The sequence below is a fragment of the Triticum dicoccoides genome, chromosome 5B (assembly GCF_002162155.2).
Source record: "Triticum dicoccoides isolate Atlit2015 ecotype Zavitan chromosome 5B, WEW_v2.0, whole genome shotgun sequence".
In the NCBI taxonomy this organism is placed as follows: domain Eukaryota; kingdom Viridiplantae; phylum Streptophyta; class Magnoliopsida; order Poales; family Poaceae; genus Triticum; species Triticum dicoccoides.
In genome coordinates this window covers 272477981-272493771 of record NC_041389.1, presented here as the reverse complement: position 1 = coordinate 272493771, position 15791 = coordinate 272477981, and positions in this window count along the sequence as shown.

Genomic DNA, 15791 nt, shown 5'->3' with positions numbered 1-15791 from the left:
TTGATTGTTGCAGCGGTAATTTTTATATATTCCAAAAATATTCTCCATAAATTTCCAAGTCAATCTGAGAACTTTTATTTCTGTACAAAAATAACACCATGGCAATTCTACTGAAAACAACGTCAGTCCGGGTTAGTTCCATTTAAATCAAGCAAATTAGAGTCCAAAACAAGGGAAAATAGTTTGGAAAAGTACATACGATGGAGACGTATAAACTCCCCCAAGCTTAACCCATTACTTGTCCTCAAGCAATTCAATTGATAAACTGAAAGTGACAAAGACAAAAATTTACAAATTCCGTTTGATCTTGTTGTTGCAAATATGTCTAGCTAGTATTCAGGTTTTCAGCAAAGATTATGAAGTGACCATATTCACAAGAAAATTTAGGTCTCACATTTACCCGTATCAACGGCATAATCAACTAGCGAGCGATAATAATGAATCTCGGATGGCAACACTTTTTCAAGACAATCATGATATGGTATGAGAAAATGGTATCTTGCTAGTCCTTTCTGAGATCGCAAAACATAAATGCAGACCACCCCTGAAGATCAAGGACTGACTAGACATTATAATTCATGGCAAAAGAGATCCAGTCACACTCATACTCAACATCAATTAATAACAAAGCATATAAATGACAGTGGTGCTCTCTAGCTGGTGCCTTTTATAAGAGGATGATGACTCAACAATAAAAGTAAATAGATAGACCCTTCACAGAGGGAAGCATGGATTTGCAGAGGTGCCAGAGCTCTGAGCATTTAAAATAGAGATAAATATAATTTTGAGTGTTATGCTTTTCATTGTCAACATAAAAACAAGGGGATATCACTATCTTCCTTGCCAGATACATTATAAGAGGTTCCCAAACAGAATGGTAAAGTTTTTACTCCCCCTCCACCAACGATCACACTCCACGGCTAGCCGAATTCACGGGTGCCGTCCATACCAACAACAGTCCTGTGTGAGTTTTGTTTTATGAATAAATTTTGATTTGATTTCAAGCATGGAAGTGGGCATCCCTAATACCAACCACTTTCTCATGAATGACAAGTGAATAAACACTCATCATGAGAATAACCCACCTAGCATGGAAGATACTGACAACCTCTAGATGCTACATGATCGTTTCGGGCACACAAAACAGATTATCATTTCAAGGTTTAGAGTTGGGCACATGCAAATTTACTTGGAACGACATGTAAATACCGCATATAGGTAGGTATGGTGGACTTATATGGAACAACTTTGGGTTTAAGGAAGTGGATGCACAAGCAGTAATCCCACTTAGTACAAGTGAAGGCTAGTAGAAGATTGAGGAGGGCCCAACTAGAGAGCGACAACAGTCATAAACATGCATTGAAACTAACCAACATTGAGTGCAAGCATGAGTAGGATATAAATCACCATCAACATAAATATCATGGAGGCTATGTTGTTTTTGTTTCAACTACATGCGTGAACATGTGCCAAGTCAAGCCACTTGAATCATTCAAAGGAGGATACCATGCTATCATACTACATCATAACCATTTTAAAAGCATGTTGGCACACAAGGTAAACCATTATCAACTCCTTGCTGATTAAGCATTGCATGAGTAACTATAATCTCTAATTGTCGTTGCAAACATGTTTCATTCATAATGAGCTGAATCAAGAACGATGAACTCTCATATTTAAAAAAACAAAATAGGTCAAATTCATACAAGCTTTTCTCCATCTCAATTACTTCATCATATATCGTTATTATTGCCTTTCACTTGCACGACCGAATGGTGTGAATAAGAATAAGAGTGCACTTGCATTGGACTAAGCTCAAATCTGCAAACATTTATTCAAAGGAGAAGACAAGGTAATATGGGCTCTTTGTTAGATTAACAATAATGCATATAAGAGCCACTCAACATTTTCATCATGGTCTTCTCCTTACGACCCAAAGAAAAGAAAAGAATTTCAAAGAAACACATTAAAATGTTTTTTTTTGAATTTTTGTTTTTTTTGAAGAAAGTAAAACGAAAACGAGAAAAACTATTTACACAGGAAAGCTCCCAACACGCAAAAGAAGAACAAGAAATCTTTTTGGGTTTTATTTTAATACTATGTAACATCCCAAATTTTCAATTCGAAATGTTATACATTAGATCATCATTGCATATCATATTTTATTGCATTTTGGCTTGATCCTAGAAATTCTACGCAACTCAAGGACCCACGGAGAGAGTTGGGGATTTTGTTATTTTCATATTTGAATTTTCTCAAATTTTGAAAATAGGATCATTTGATTTTAATTATTTTATCTTCAAATATTTCAATTATAAAAATAAGAGAGAGGGAATAAAATGAATGTCCCAAAATAAATAAATATTGGAGATTTAATAATAAAATCATATAAGATTTTATTTCGGAGTTTTATCACTATTTTATTTGAATTACGAAAAATGCGCGTTTTTCAAAATTGCATTTTAGGCCCAAATAAATGTTCATCTTGTCCGGCTTATTTTTAGAGGACGGGGAAAATTTATTTCGGGATTTTTGGAGTATGTTTAATATTTCTTTTATTTCTTTTTCTGCGCGTCCAAATTTTTTATTTTAAAAAAACAACGAACCGACTTAGGCCGCCGTGGGCGACCCGGACTCGTCAGCCGCCCAGGCTTTATAAGCCGCCCACCCCCGCTGGCCCACCCCAGCCCGCGCCCCGCAAAACCCTACCCCTAGTGCCGCCGCCGCCGACCGCTGCTGACCGCCGCCGCCGACCCCGCCGGAGGTAGCCGCCGTCGCCTCGGTTTTCGTGAGAAAACCGATCGGTTTTTTTTGAAACCGTAGATTCGTTTTTTAGATCCGGTTCGCTTTATTTTTTCGGTTTAGTTTATTTAGCGAGCGCCCGTTCGTTCATTCGTTTTAACGAACGGATGGTCAGCCACAGACAATGAACATTTGTTCGTTAGCCTGTTCGTCTGTTTTTCTTTTTCTTGGATTTTCTACGATTATTTTTGATCATGATTTCTGATCCAATTTTCGTTCTAGTATAACTTTTCGCTCGTTTATCGGAATCAAGCGATTCAAGCGCCTAGAGTTTCATCTGGAAACCATCTATCCGTTTAACCAACTCAAACAAGTTTTTTCTGTTGTAAAATTTGACTTAGGTCCAGATTAGTAAACGAAGCTTGTTCCTTTCATCGTTTGAGTTTCGTTGCTTTGTTTGATTTGATTCTTTTTGCAAACCGGAGTTCTTAAGTTGAACTTTCTGGTTAGATCTCTTATTTGAGTTTTACCTGTGCATTAGATGAGTGCTTATTGTATGCTTGTTTGTTTGCGATAGAGTACCCGGAGTGCGCCGCTTGCTACTATGAGTCTCTAGGTTTCGTGGATCATCAGCAAGGCAAGTAACACTTTGATCATACCTCTTTACTACCCAGTTTTATTGCATTAGATCAATCCTCAAACAATTGCATGAGTAGGATCTGATTAATATGTGGGTTTTGGGAACTAGATGAGGTAGAACCTATTACCTGTTCTATTATCAACCTTTGGGAGTTACTCTATGTTTGCTTATATTGCTATGCTATGCTAGTAGACGTTGATTGGGTGAGTGTATCCATGAAAGATGTGAGATTTTTAAATTAATGGTTTACTTAAGGTGGCAACTTAAATTCACATCTGGGTGGATTGAGGCACCTGGGGAACCCAGTGTTGCCTATATTTTTGGAAGTCCTGGGTACCGTGTGATTCTCCTATGGACCGCCACCCAGGCTCAAAGGGATCATGAGATTATTCATGCTAGAAACTTTTGTGTGCAGTCGCAAGCTACTATGGGCTCTAGCATAGTTGAGTATGTTGTGTGACCTCTTTCAGTGGTAGACTAGCAGATGTAGGGGATGTAGGTTGGTACTGTCTACCCAGAGTAAAAAAGTTAATGCTTCTGAAAGACTATGACTCGGTCATTCATTTCTCAAACACCATGTAGTGCGAGAAATCAAGCGGAGGAGATCGACTCTTGTGGGGAAAAGTGCGCAAACCTCTGCAGAGTGTATAAACTAATCATGGTTAGTCGTGTCCCCGGTTATGGACGTTTTGAGTATCGAGTACCTGGATTATCATGTGAATCTCATCATGTGACTTAATTTAATTTTGTTGGGTAAATGATGATGCTTAATTGGGATTGAGTTGGAGGAACCTTCTCAATGTTTAACAACCACCATGATAGTTAACTAAAATTTATTTCTTTGTTGTAGGGAAAAATGGCTTTATGCAAAACTGTAACCATAGAGCTTTCCACCAGCCATATATGCATGTAGTGATAGTATTATACTGTTCATTACTCTCTATGTGTTACATTGCCAGCATATTCCATGTGCTGACCCATTTTCGGGCGCAACGTTTATGTTGCAGACTTTTCAGATGACGAGTAAGGTGCCTTAGGTCGTGATCTTATACTCAGTGATGCCGTTGGAGTTGATGGACTCTCTTATCTTCAAGCCTTCCGGTGTTATCGTTACTAGATGGCCTTAAGCCATATTTATTGTAATAAGTTCTCTTTTGAGACATTTGATGTAATAAGTGTGTGATTGCGACTCTGCTATAAATCCTTCAAGTATTGTGCGTGTCAGCATTACCGATCCAGGGATGACACTAATGCACAGAGATTAGACTGTTTGAGGTCTGGTCGCTACAGGATGGTATCAGAGCACATGCTGACTGTAGGACATGACCATGAAGCTAAAGCCCTAGATCACTACTCTCTTCTCATTTCTGACTCCTCATCTTTTCTACTCTTTTAGGATGGCGGATGCAGGGAACAAGTTCACACAACCGGATGAAGATACGCCCTTTGGACGCCACTTGAAGGAAGTCACCAAATGCCTGAACATCGGAGTACCAAGCTTCATCAGGACTTACATCGCCACCTTACCCGAAGAGGAGCATTGGATGATTCAAGTTCAAGTTACAGGAAGGACGTTCATGACCGTCACTGAGCCCATAGAGTTTTCCTTTGATGCACCAACCTGGAGTCTTGGAAAGAGCATGGCAGCCCACATCACCATGGGACGCATTGGAGAAGTTTATCACAAGAATCTTAAGGATACTATTTACCAGATTTGTGGGAGCCGAGCTGAGAAATGGGAGATGATCAGCACCAGGAAGGATAGATCAATTGCAGCGTTCATCCAGGAGATAAGCCAGCACATTCGTCGCCAGGAGAACCAGATGTGAGCAGGCATGATAGATCTGAAGAAGGCTATGACCAAGATCACAGAACTGGAGGAAGAACTCAAGTCTACACGTGATGTATATGAGGAAGAAATGACGACACTCGTGGAGAAGAATGATGATCTGAAGAAGAAGCTAAAAGTATTTGTGGGATTCCCCGCGACAGGAGGAGAAGATGAAGATTGCACTTGCCGGAGAACTACATCATCATCGACGACACTGACTCGGACCCAGACGATAGCTGTCGGTGTCAAAACTGGCGGATCTCGGGTAGGGGGTCCCGAACTGTGCGTCGAGGCGGATAGTAACCGGAGACAAGGGACACGATGTTTTTACCCAGGTTCGGGCCCTCTCGATGGAGGTAAAACCCTACTCCTGCTTGATTAATATTGATGATATGGGTAGTACAAGAGTGGATCTACCACGAGATCAAGGAGGCTAAACCCTAGAAGCTAGCCTATGGTATGATTGTTGTAATGGTTGTTCGTCCTATGGACTAAAACCCTCCGGTTTATATAGACACCGGAGAGGGCTAGGGTTACACAGAGTCGGTTACAATGGTAGGAGATCTACATATCCGTATTGCCAAGCTTGCCTTCCACGCCAAGGAAAGTCCCATCCGGACACGGGATGAAGTCTTCAATCTTGTATCTTCATAGTCTTGGAGTCCGGCCCATGATGATAGTCCGGCTATCCGGACACCCCCTAGTCCAGGACTCCCTCGGTAGCCCCTGAACCAGGCTTCAATGACGACGAGTCCGGCGCGCATATTGTCTTCGGCATTGCAAGCCGGTTCCTCCTCCGAATAATTCATAGAAGATTGTGAACACCAGGATAGGGTCCGGCTCTGTAAAATAAATTCCACATACCACCGTAGAGAGAATAATGTGTACACAAGTTCAATCTACTGACGTATTTTGTGGCGTGATGTCACACCACTACCAAGCCTTTACTTGAATTGTTTTTATTATACCACCTCAGCGCATTTAGCGAAGCGGTTTCCTTGGCACGTCTTGTCGAAGCAGAGATCATGTTCCCCTTATTCCGGGATTCCCATCAATACGGACGTGGGTAACACAACTGCGCCATTGATTGTGGCGCTTGGGAGATAAGCGAGTTTTACCAGGCCGGTGGGGACGCATAGTCTTCGTCCGCCCATATATAAGGGGATAAGGATCCGCCTTTTTTACCTACGCCTTCTTCCTCCTTTGCTTATCCATTTCCGCGCACTCGAGCTCCAGCGCCCAAGTCTGCACATCTCGCCTCAACCTTCTCCAGCAATGTCCGGAGCGGGAGGCAAGTGGATGGCCTCCTTCGTTACGGAGGGGCACATCGAGAAGCTGCGCGGTGCCGGATACCTATCCAGCGACATCGCGCACCGGCTACCCGACGAGGGGCAGCTCATCCCCACCCCCAGGCCCCATGAGAGGGTCGTATTTCTTCCCCACTTCCTCCGCGGACTGGGCTTCCCACTTCATCCCTTCATCCGGGGGCTCATGTACTACTACGGCCTGGACTTCCACGATCTGGCGCCAAACTTCATCCTCAACATCTCGGCGTTTATCGTCGTGTCCGAGGCCTTCCTCTGGATTCAGCCTCACTTCTGCTTGTGGCTAAAGACCTTCAATGTCAAGCCGAAGGTGGTGAAGGGCGTCCAAGCGGAGTGCGGAGGCGTCATGGTGGGCAAAATGCCCAACGTCACCTGGCTCGAGGGCGCCTTCATGGAGTCCATCAAAGGGTGGCAATCGGTGTGGTTCTACATCACCGAGCCGCGTGACCCTAAATGGGCAGCGGCCCCCGAGTTCAGATCTGGTACCCCCATGCAGCTCACCTCCTGGAAAGAGAAGGGCTTGCTATGGGGTAGTTCGGAGGAGCTGACCAGACTCCAGTCCTGTATCTAGACCCTGGTGAACAAGAAGCTTAAGCTTGTCAATGTGATCGAGGTCATGCTAGTCCGCCGGATTCTCCCCTGCCAACAATGGGCCTTCAATCTGTGGGAGTTTGATCCGGCACAGCACCGGACCCAGAGCGGGCTCTTCGACACAACGTACGAAGCTGCCTAGAGGGTGCTGTTCAAGGGCGGAGAAGCCCCCGCATCCGCAACTGAAGATCGCGGATTCAGCACGCAGCGCTCGGCCGGCGAGGTAAGCTATGTTATCCTTTATGGGACACCTATTTCTTTCACAGTTTGACTCTATGTGGGATCTAAAAACTCCCAATGCCTTTAACAGGACTGGCAGAAGACGTCCGGACAGGTTAACTGCCCGGCTCCCCTTCTAGAAGACCCAGAGGACACCCGTTTGATGGGGCTGCTGGTCCCGGCACTTTACGTGGTGCCGGAGAAGAAGGCCAAGAAAAAGGCCACGGGAACCCGAAGGAGTTCCCGGCGCGAGGTGGTATCGGACTCATCGTCCGATGACTCCAAGGCGGACTCCTCCCCTGAGGAGGAGGAGAAAGAGGCCTCTCCCCCAGCGGGGGGAGAGAAGAAGAGGAAGGCCTCCCCAACGGGGGCGGCCGAAGGGTCCAAGAAAGGACGGACCCTCCCTCTGGACTGCTCCGCCAACGCCAACGACGGCGACAAGGAGTGGCCCTCAAGGGCCAAGCCCCTGGCAAGATCGTAAGTGTCCGAATTCCTGGATGATTTATAATTTCTCTTTTTGCCACGTGGTGTCCTTCTAATGCCGCATACAACCTGTAGTCCGGCCAAGGACGATCTTCCCGCTTCGTCGAGCGGGTCCTTGGCTACGTCGGATATGGATTCCCTCCCGACCGCCTCCACCCCTCGTGACGCTCATGACGCTGAGGTGGGATCCCAGGAGGGGACCCACCAGGAGGGGGAGGCTCCGGAGGTGCCACAGGGCAACCTCCCGGACTTCATACCGGACTCCGTACCGGAACCTGCAGTGGTTCCGGAGTCCGGCAGGCGGCCCCTTCGCAAGAAGGGGAAAACTGTGACACCGGCGGCCGCCATCCAACCGGAGGCGCCGGATAACTTGTTGGAGGCGCTCAACGGCGCTTCCATCGATGAAGAACACCGCACTATCATGAGTGCGGTGGTTCAGAAGGTTCAGCTTGCCAAGAGCGGGCTGACCGAAGCCTGCCGTAGCCTTCTAACAGGCTTTGAGGTAGGAAATTTAAAATATGTAATATAATACCGCATAGAGAGTAGCCCCTGATGCTCGGTTCGGTGTTCGAAAAGAAAAGCCGGACTGAGGATCTAAAAAGATATACGCAGGAGGTCTAAAAAATATGTCAATATGGGATTGCAGGCTGCGCTGCTAACCTCTGCCGCACTGACTGCAGAGGTTGATGCTTTAAAGCAGAACCTCGAGCGGTCCGAGAGCGAGCTCGGTCGTGCCAAGAAGCAACTCGAGGACAAGGAAGGTGAGTAACACCGTATTAAATTTTTACCTTACAGAAAAGGATTTTGGTTGCAAGAGAAATAACAAGGATAACATGGGTACTACAGGGGCCACGAACGAGGTGGCGACCCTGAAGGAGGCGGTGTCTGCGGCCGAATGCAATGCGGCCGCAGAGCGAGCCAAGCGGGAGAAGCAGGAGGCGCGGGTGGCGGAGGTGCAGCAAGAGCTCCAGGCTCTCTTGGAAAAACGTGAGGGTTTGGAGCGCGACTCAAGGACTCGAGAGTCCGAGCTTGCATCGGCTCTTGAGAGCGCCAAAGCTGCTAAGGCCGAAGCCCACAAGGCCCTCTAGGAGGTCGAGGATTTGAAGAAAATAGCAGCGGGTAAGGCATTTTTCATGCAAAGCAAGCATGTGAATGTGAATTACCTATTACTTACCCGAATTCGGAGCTCTCCAGGAGCATTCGCGGATCTGCCCCGCAGCGTGTCGGATGCTGTCGCTTTCTACCGGGCCGAGGAGGGGAGCTCGACGGAGAAGGTCTTCTGGTCTCAGTATGCTGAGGCCGGACATCCGGTGCCCCTTAGCGACCAGCTGAAGCAGCTGGTCGAGCTCCACAAGGTAGCCGAACAGGCCATGAAGGGCCTCATAGTTCGGCTGTGGCCCGAGGAGGCCATGCCTAGGAGCTACTTCGGCCTGGTGTGGCGGCTGGTGGATGCGTGTCCCTGGGTGAAAGTCGTCAAGCAGTCCGCCTGCATTGAAGGTGCCCGTCGGGCCCTTGCCCGTGCAAAGGTGCACTGGGGCAGGATGGACGCTGAGAAGCTGCTGACGGACGCGCCACCGGCGAGCAAGGAGTATCGTACGCCCGAAATTTATTATAAGAGTGTCCTGAAGGGTGCCCGCATGATTGCGGATGAGTGTTCCAAAGATGTAATATTTGAGTAGACTCGCATTTTGTTATCCTGTGCACTGAAAACCTTGTTCATATGCGCTAAGCAATGCTTTTTAATTTAAAATATTACCTTCGGTGCGGCCGTTTATCAAATCTGAGAGATGGCAAGTCGTCAGCTTCAGCCCCCATGCCACTAGTGCTGGGGTGTTCGGGATAAACTTGAGCACTCTTGTTCCCATATTTGGCTCCATCTAGGGAGGCGCTCAACACGACGAACGAGGCAACCGGACTTATAATGCTTGAACACTCTCACTTAGCCATAGAATTCTATAATTTTAAATTTTGGCGAAGCCCCTAGTGTTCGGAAGACCGAGTTCGGGGCGCTATCCACGCCTGGGCCGGACGAAGCCGGTTCCTCGCTCTAAGCGGCATAAGTCTTTAGGGACTCGAAAAACCTCTCGAACAACGACCAGCTCTCGCCTTATCATGACGGTCAGTTTTAGCTTTCTCCACTGAGGCGCTCGCCCAGCTCAACCGGGGCGCAATCGCAGTGGTTCTCCCAGTGCTACCTTAGCCGATAAAACGGAACGTAAGGTACCAAAACATGGGAGCCGGGCAAACCCAACTATTGACCCAAGACATGATTCGGAGCCGATGCATATAATGCTATAAGTTCGGGGTGCCGCACTTGTGAAAGTGTTCGGACTTATCACAGCATAATGCGGGGAACTTAAGCCCCTGGTGTATTCGGCCGTACCAAAGTGTACGGATGCAACATGTCATAAACGAACATATATAAAAAGGAAATGCGATTATAAGCAAAAAGCGATGCATTGTTTATTCAGAAATACTGCCATGAATGCAGAGCGATACAAATAGTGCGGTAAGCAAGGGATTGGAGTATTTAAACATGTCCCCCTCTGAGGGTAGGCTGCGGAATGGTGTATTAAACAGATTTAATGCTCGTAATGGAGACCACCTGAGTGTTCGTTGTAGCCTTTATCCTTCCCTGGCTGTTGCATCGTGAGTTCGGCAGGTCTACTGCCGGACAAGGCCTCTGGCGAACGGAGTCCTGTGGGTGAGAAAAAAGAAAAAGGAAAAGACCGACGTACTTGGGAGCCCCTGGTGTGGTTAAGCCGCACTCTGGGCCTGTCGTGGTCGTGCCCCTCCCCCTATGCCCGTGGTATCTCCAGAGCATAATGATGTACGCGAAGGACTGGTCTTGCAATTATGCAAGGGCTGGGATTGGGGCCGCATTGCTACGCGTGCTCGGAACGTGCCAGGTGGTCTTGTTGCATGTTACTCCGGGCGCGTTTGGCCGTGTCCGGTCGCTTAACGGCCGGACTCGAAAATTGCCTTAAGAGGCTGCTCTGTACTTCTGCCGCGAGACCCGCTGTGTGTTCCTCCGTTCGGAGGGAGCGTTCAGTGTTTCCGTTGACCGTGATGACTCCTCGAGGGCTTGGCATCTTGAGCTTGAGGTATGCGTAATGCGGCACCGCGTTGAACCTTGCAAACGCAGTCCGTCTGAGCAGAGCGTGATAGCCACTGCGGAACGGGACTATGTCGAAGATTAACTCCTCGCTTCGGAAGTTATCCGGGGATCCGAAGACCACTTCCAGTGTGACTGAGCCTGTACAATTGGCCTCTACACCTGGTATGACGCCTTTGAAGGTCGTGTTTGTAGGTTTAATCCTTGAGGGGTCTATGCCCATCTTGCGCACTGTATCCTGATAAAGCAGGTTCAGGCTGCTGCCGCCGTCCATCAGGACTCTGGTAAGGTGAAATCCATCGACGATTGGGTCTAAAACCAATGCGGCAAATCCGCCATGGCGGATACTGGTGGGGTGATCCCTTCGATCAAAAGTGATCGGGCAAGAGGACCATGGGTTGAACTTCGGGGCGACTGGCTCCATCGCATATACATCCCTAAGTGCACGCTTCCACTCCCTCTTGGGTATGTGGGTTGCGTATATCATGTTTACAGTCCGTACTTGTGGGGGGAAACCCTTCTGTCCTCTACTGTTCGGCGGTCGGGTCTCTTCCTCATCATCGCTATGCAGCCCCTTGTCATTGTTTTCGGCAATTAACTTGCCTGCCTGCTTAAATACCCAACAATCCCTGTTGGTGTGATTAGCTGGCTTTTCGGGGGTGCCATGTATCTGGCAAGAGCGGTCGAGTATTCGGTCCAAATTGGACGGACTCGGAGTAGTTCTTTTGAATGGCTTTTTCCGCTGACCGGGTTTGGAGCCTCTGAATCCGGCGTTTACTGCCATATCCTCAGTGTTATCGCCGTTAACGCGGCGTTTGTTTTTGTTGCGACGCGACCTGCCATTGCGATCCTTGTTATCCGGACTGCCAGAATTTTTGCTGAGGTTGTTACTGCGGGCTAGCTAGCTGTCCTCTCCCACGCAGAAGCGGGTCATGAGTGATGTGAGGGCTGCCATGGATTTCGGCTTTTCCTGTCCTAGGTGCCGGGCCAGCCACTCGTCGAGGGCCTCTGCATTCGGACAGTCGACGTTTTGATTTTTCTTTGTTAAGAACCGTTTCCAGAATTATCTGGCCGATTCGTCTAGCTGCTGAATTATGTGGCTTAGGTCATCGGCGTCTGGTGGTCGCACATATGTGCCCTGGAAGTTGTCAAGGAATGCGGCTTCCAGGTCCTCCCAACACCCAATTGACTCTGCTGGCAAGCTGTTAAGCCAATGCCGAGCTGGTCCTTTAATCTTGAGTGGGAGATATTTGATGGCGTGGAGATCGTCACCGCGGGCCATATGGATATGAAGGAGATAGTCTTCAATCCAAACCGTGGGGTCTGTTGTGCCATCGTAGGATTCAATGTTCACGGGTTTAAACCCTTCAGGGATTTGATGATCCATTACCTCATCTATGAAGCATAGTGGGTGTGCGGCGCCTCTATATTGGGCAATATCATGACGTAGCTCAAGCGAGCTTTGTCTACTGTGTTTGGCCCGGCCGGAGTTGCTGTATCTGGCGCGACGGTAATCGTCGTGCATCGTGGGGCGCCCACGTGAGCCGTAGATCGATCTTGATTGTCTTGCCTTGTCCTCCAATATGTCTCACAAGTCCGGTGCATTCCCCCGTGGCTTCATACTTTTCGAGCGGTGCTGGGGTACGGTCTTGATGGAGGGCCTAGAAGCCTCTCTGTCGCGACAACGAGGTGGTTGGTTTGCCGTATTGTGTGCTGGTGATGAGGGTTTATACTCCTCCTCCTCTAATCGGGGGAGCAACTTGCGTTTTGGGTAGCTTTTGGAGGGGCGTTCAAGTTCATATTCTTTGGCCGCAAGGACTTCAGTCCATCTGTCGGCTAGCAGGTCTTGATCAGCTCGGAGCTGCTGCTGCTTTTTCTTTAGGCTGTTTGCCGTGGCCATAAGCCTGCGTTTAAAACACTCTTGTTCGACGGGATCCTCGGGCACGACGAATTCGTCGTCGTTGAGGCTTGCCTCGTCTCCGGAGGGAGGCATGTAATTATCATCCTCTACCTCTTCGTCTGCCGCTCTCTCGTGAGGGCTGGCTTCTCCGTCCTCCTGTGCTGAATCTTGCTGGAGGGGGTTATCTTCAGTACTCTCTGGGGTGTTATTATCTCCGGTGCCGGAATCTCCATTCTTGCTGTGGCGGGATTTAGAGCGGCGCCGTTGACGCCGGCGCTTGGGCTGTTTCTTGGAGGAATCTGCCTCCGCTGCTTCTTCGCCATGTATATTTCATATGAAGAGGTGGTCTTCCAGTGCCCTGTAGGTGTTGGTACCTGGTCGTCTCCGGCATCGTCGTCCATACCATCGATGTCTTCAGAGTCGTAGTCTAGCATGTCGGTTAGATTGTTGACAGTGGCTACAAAGTTGGTGGTGGGTGGGCTTTGAATTTCTTGTCGTCCGCATCCCAACCGTCCTGACCGCAGTCCAGCCAGGGCTCTCCTGATAACGAGAGATACTTTAGCGAATTCAGGATGTCGCCAAAGGGTGAGTGCTGAAAGATGTCCGCGGCGGTGAACTCCATGATCAGCGCCCAATCGGGCTCGATTGGTAGGGGCGCAGGAGGTTCAGAGTCCGGCAAGGAGTCCGGCACCTCGGAGTCACGAGCTTTACAAGGGACAAGGTCGGTATTCGGCTCCATCGCTGTAGAAGTTGCAGCCCCCGAGGCGGTGTCTAGCCACCCGTCCTCGATCTGCGTGGTCGGCTCCGAAATAAGGATCGGAGCGGACTCATGTGCGGCCACCAGGGTACTGTCCGGTAGCAGAGCTAAATCATGCCCATCGTGACAGTGCGGCGCGCTCGGCTGTGGCTCGAATCCGTCGAAGATCAAGTCTCCACGGATGTCAGCCGTGAAGTTTAGGCTTCCAAATCTGACCTGATGACCAGGGGCGTAGCTTTCGATCTGCTCCAGATGGCCAAGCGAATTGGCCTGCAGTGCAAAGCCGCCGAACACGAAGATTTGTCCGGGGAGAAAAGTCTCACCCTGGACTGTGTCGTTGTTGATGATCGAAGGAGCCATCAAGCCTATCGGTGACGACACAGAGGAACTCTCAATGAAAGCACCAATGTCGGTGTCAAAACCGGCGGATCTCGGGTAGGGGGTCCCGAACTGTGCGTCTAGGTGGATGGTAACAGGAGACAAGGGACACGATGTTTTTACCCAGGTTCGGGCCCTCTCGATGGAGGTAAAACCCTACTCCTGCTTGATTAATATTGATGATATGGGTAGTACAAGAGTGGATCTACCACGAGATCAAGGAGGCTAAACCCTAGAAGCTAGCCTATGGTATGATTGTTGTAATGGTTGTTCGTCCTATGGACTAAAACCCTCCAGTTTATATAGACACCGGAGAGGGCTAGGGTTACACAAAGTCAGTTACAATGGTAGGAGATCTGCATATCCGTATTTCCAAGCTTGCCTTCCACGCCAAGGAAAGTCCCATCCGGACACGGGAAGAAGTCTTCAATCTTGTATCTTCATAGTCTTGGAGTCCGGCCGATGATCATAGTCCGGCTATCCGGACACCCCCTAGTCCAGGACTCCCTCAATAGCGATGATGATTTTGTTGATGAAGCTGGAGCAGATATCATGGAGTCTTCGACCGATCAATTTTTCTAGTCGACCACCATAACAGTAGTAGTATTCCCCCATGTATATAGTATAGTCCGAGCACTTTTGTAATGATAGTTAGACCGTTGTATGCCCTTGTTTGAATTGATTGAAGTGATATTGATTGCATTTGTCTCATGTGCATATGGGTAGTGTTTTTCTCTACAGACCCCATTCTATTCTGTATTCTCATCTTTTCTAAACCCTCAGATGCCTCTAAGACGTGACAATGGATTTGCTTTCCCACCGGAGCTCACTCAGTCAATCCAGCAGCAGAATGCATTGATGCAGATGCTAGTCCAGAATCAGAATCAGGGGAACAACAACAACAACAACAACAATAACCACCACCATTACCACTAGTTGATCACTTAGCCCGTTTCTTGAGGCTGAATCCGCTGGTGTTCTCCAGTAGCACCGAGCCGATAGTTGCAGATGATTGGGTCAACAAGATGGGAAGGGAGTTGACCACTACAGGATGCACAAATGCAGAGAAGGCGCGTTTTGCCGCACATCAGCTTGATGGACCCGCAGCATCATGGTGCGAGAATTTCACAACCACATATCCCATCAACACTATCACATGGGACCAGTTTCAGCAGGCTTTCCATACTGCCCATGTTTCAGCAGGAGCTATGGCCATGAAGAAGCATGAGTTTCGCAACTTGCGCCAAGGAGGACGTACAGTTGGCCAGTATGTGGATGACTTTAGTAAGCTAGCACGTTATGCCCTTGATGACGTTGCTACGGATGCAGCTAAGCAGGAGAAGTTTCTGGAAGGACTGAATGATGAGCTGAGCATGCAGTTGATGGTGGCAACTTTCAACTGTTGGGGAACGTAGTAATTTCAAAAAAATTCCTACGCACACGCAAGATCATGGTGATGGCATAGGAACGAGAGGGGAGAGTGTTCGTCCACGTACCCTCGTAGACCGTAAGCGGAAGCATTAGCACAACGCGGTTGATGTAGTCGTACGTCTTCACGATCCGACCGATCCAAGCACCGAACGTACGGGGCCTCCGAGTTCATCACACGTTCAGCTCGATGACGATCTCCGGCCTCCGATCTAGCGAAGTTCCGGAGATGAGTTCCATCAGCACGACGGCGTGGTGATGATGATGATGTTCTACCGGCGCAGGGCTTCGCCTAAACTCCGCGACGATATGACCGAGGTGGAATATGGTGGAGGGGGGCACCGCACACGGCTAAGGAACGATTCGTAGATCAACTTGTGTG